This window comes from Nestor notabilis, unplaced genomic scaffold, assembly GCF_000696875.1.
Source record: "Nestor notabilis isolate BGI_N333 unplaced genomic scaffold, ASM69687v1 scaffold8979, whole genome shotgun sequence".
Lineage (NCBI taxonomy): Eukaryota > Metazoa > Chordata > Aves > Psittaciformes > Psittacidae > Nestor > Nestor notabilis.
The window spans coordinates 8,458-12,492 of NW_009943226.1; positions in this window are offsets into that span (position 1 = coordinate 8,458).

Sequence of the window (4,035 nt, forward strand, 5' to 3'; positions counted from 1 at the left end):
AGGTGAATAAAAGAGTATTCGCAGGCCGGATGTTGCAGCACCAGCACACAGTCTGCCTCACTGCAGCTTTAATGAGGCATTACTGAGATGCCGTAGGTATGGTGTGACATGGAAGAAGTGTACACAAGTGGGAGAAATTGATTTAGGGAGACATGAAGTTGCGTAACACCAGTGCTTTGCTACATGGACATTCATTAACTCTGAAAAGATGATAAAAAACCCCCAATATATTAGCTTCTTGGCCTTGTGATGGTTTCATTTTCATGCAAGAAAAACATCTTTTTTATCTTTTATATTCTCACAGGTTCCATTTCATAGGTGATACAAAAGCATTCAGATACTTTTAGCTGCAAAATTTTCTTTCTTGCTTATGTGAGCATTAGTAGCAAGGATGATAGGGAGATACTATCCAACAGCACAAAGGTATCTAGACAAGGGAAAGCAGCAAATAGCTGGAATCACCGGGGAAAAGCAGCAGTGCTCCATGTCTAGCTGTACTTTTCCACCATGGGAAAATAGTTTTAAGTAGTTCCTCTGCACTTGCAGCAGAGCACAAGTCAGTCCTTACACCACAGAGATGAAAACCACATTCAGACTCACTGCTGCTCCTGTATCACACCAGTTACACACCAGCACTGCATTTCCTACCAAATCCATGGAGCACCTCTCCAGAACGTTAATGAGGTCAGGCAGTGCGCTTCAAGCTGTGTGTCTTAACACAGCTTTAGTTAAGAATCTGAGATAAAAAAAGAAATGCTTTCCCAGGGAAATAGAAATAAGGACTAAAAACAAAAGTTAAAAATCCTGACCCCTGCAGAAACCAAGCTGTTCTAACAGAATAGTCCTTTCACAATTATTTCCATTTCCTTCCTTCATGCATTAAAAGGAAAAAAAAGCCCACTTTGACTGAAAAATGTATGTTAACGTAACTTCAACAGCAGGTCTTCAGAAGACCTGCTCTAGGCTGTCCTTCATGCAGAATATGCACGCTTCAGTTTCAATTAAAATACAGACATCACTGTCCTAAAATTCTCTGAGCTTTTCCATTATTCTGGGGTGAGGGATCTTTTGCATTCTGACCTCTCTTAAACAGCTGCTATCATCCACTGCCTAAAACAAGGTAATGTGTTAGCGTATCATTAATCTGAGCCTATATGATAGCTACTGATTCTTATAGTATCAGAAATTACTAAAACTTCCCAAAATACTCTATGTTGGTGCCAGTTTCCAAGTGGCATATTACTTAGAATCATACAATCACAGACTGGTTTGGGCTGAAGAGACCTTAAAGCTCATCTAGTTCCAGCCCCCTGCCATAGGCAAGGGCACCTTCCACTAGACCAGGTTGCTCCAAGCACTGTCTGACCTGGCCTTGAACACTTCCAGGGATAAGGCAGACACAGCTTCCACAGGTAAGAAATACTTCTTTATACTTTCTTTGGACAGCTGAGTAGAAGTAATGCAAACCCTTCATGCTCTGTGTTTCTGGATGGACAGGACAAGCCTCTGGGCTGTGGTAATATCCCAGCCTCTGCACACAGGAGGCAGCCCTCATGCAGCACTGGGATGTGATTCAGGGTGGTTGTGAAGCCAATAGGGCTGGATCAGAGTCTATTACAGTGTCATGAAGGTCTCACCAGAAACCAAAGGTGCTCTTGGCCTACCCATTATGTATCAGGCTACTCTGCTGGTCGTAAGGACATTTAATCTTGATTTCATTTCTCCTTAGCATACATGAGTTGATAGGAAAGATGAACTGAACTTCATGTGAGACATGTCTCTTTAGAGAGACACATCACTTGATAGACAGGGACATAAAGAACATGACCTGTGCTACTGGCCAGAAGGTAACCATGATTACCCCACAACCACTGTAATTTTGAGTATTCTGTAAGAGCACGCATGCAGGGCATTAGCACAGCCTTCATGGGGGGTGAAGTTCAAGCCAGATTGGTGAAAGTGACTCATCTGGTCACCTGGTCTTTTTGTCATCCCAATTGCATCAAGACAACATAATTTCTGCCCATGAAAGCCCAGAGCAAAAGAGTTCTGTGCTCTCAGACTTGCACCATGCAGGACTGCCTGAAGTACACACCTCCCACAGCAAGGCAATTCATCAAGTTTTGATGAATTAAGGCCTCCAACTTGACCAGTTTTCCTCTCCACTGTGTAAGTGGACCAGATGGTGACTCCAATACTTCTTTACATGTCCATTACATCACACACTGCAGAGTCCTGCAGTGCAAACGGTTCCTCAATCAGCAGGCAGGGGAAACATACTGGGGTTGCTAGCATAGGACACACAGCATCGCTCAGCAAGTGCAACAGCACTTGACTTTATGGATTAGCAACAGAGAAAGCCTAAGTCATATAAAGAGAAAGGTTCTTTTAATTGAAAATGTAAATGCACTTTCACAAAAAATGCAGAGCATTTATCTTGGCTGGAAATTTTGATTTAACTGAAAGTGCATACAATTCACTTATTCCATTATTTCAGAATAAAATATGAGAAAAGTGAAGGTTAATGAATCAAGGTAATGAATTATAACTGAGCCAGAAAAAAGCCTTCCAGCACAGAGACACCATCCCTACAACACTTTCATCCTTTTTTTTCTTCGTCCTTTAGTTAAGCTCCTTTTGCCTTCATGTCCTGCACAAAGTCAAATTCAACATTCTTCCACCTACTGGTCCTGTCTTCTGCCTCTTTCATGTGGAACCAATTCTTGCATTAGCTGGGCCTTTGCAGGAGGTAGAAAAAGTCTATTTATAATTTGTGCAAATACTTTTTTCTGAAATGTCACCATCAGCCCCCAATAACATACAGTAAGAAACCAGCCAGAATGTACATTAACCAGCCATTCCCCTACAGGGACTCAGAGCTGCTTAACCACAAGTATGGATTTGCAAGCGTAATGCCCAGGGCTGAGGCTGCTTTAGCTTATGTACTCAGCATCTGCATTTCTGAAGTATGGATTCTCTTCCCCAGCTGCCAAAATGGCTTTTACTGAAGTTGGAAGTAAGTCAAGGACTAATTCCAACACTCAAGTGTTTGTTTCATCCTATTTAGACTATTAACTCCCAAACTGAATTCTTTACTTCTTGCACAAGCTGCTACTCACAAGTGAATCCTGAAACAGCTCTTATTTTGTATTCAGTCAACAACACGCCTTGTCACATGTATTCTTTGTCTTGACAATCACTAAGAATTAGATCTACTCTTCAGGAAACAGTACATTCCAGGGAAAGGTTTGGCTGGTTTAAATTTGGTGGTTTCATATTGAGAATTCACCTTTAGACAAATAATGAATTGGCTATAGGACATTGTTTTTAAAACCCAGTATTTATAGCTGGTGCAAGTCTCTGATCCGTGTGCTTGAGTGAAGCTGTGTAGAGCTGCATGAGTTGCCAAAAGGTATTCCAGCAGCTCCTAATCCAAAGGACGTGTCTCTCATAGGGGATCCTGTCTTCCAGCCCTTTGCGGATTTGACAAACATCTTATTTAGGCCCAGACACCTCTGTTTAGCCTATAATGTTTTCTTACCTTATTTAGGTTTTGACATAGTGCCTGCTAAATGTAGTAAGAGTCTTTTTATTAGTCCCTGGGAGTTTCTTATTTACATGTGATCACATACCTTGTCCTATGTGTAAGAACAATGGCCAGTTGTCCTGGTTTTGGCTGGAATAGAGTTACTTTTCTTCATAGTAGCTGGTGCAGTGCTGTGTTTAGGCTTTACTCTAAGAACAATGTTGATAACAGACTGATGTTCTGGTTGTTGCTCACTACCATTTACCCTGATCAAGGACTTTTCCATCTCTCACGCTCTGCCAGTGGTGAGGTGAACAGGAAGCCGGGAGGAAGCAGAGACAGGACACCTGACCCGAAATAGCCAAACGGGTATTCCATACCACAGCATGTCGTGCCCAGTATATAAACTGGGGGGAGTTACCCAGAAGGGGCTGATCGCTGCTCAGGTCAGGCTGGGCATCAGTCAGCAAGTGGTGAGCAATCGTATTGTGCATCACTTTTTTATTCCT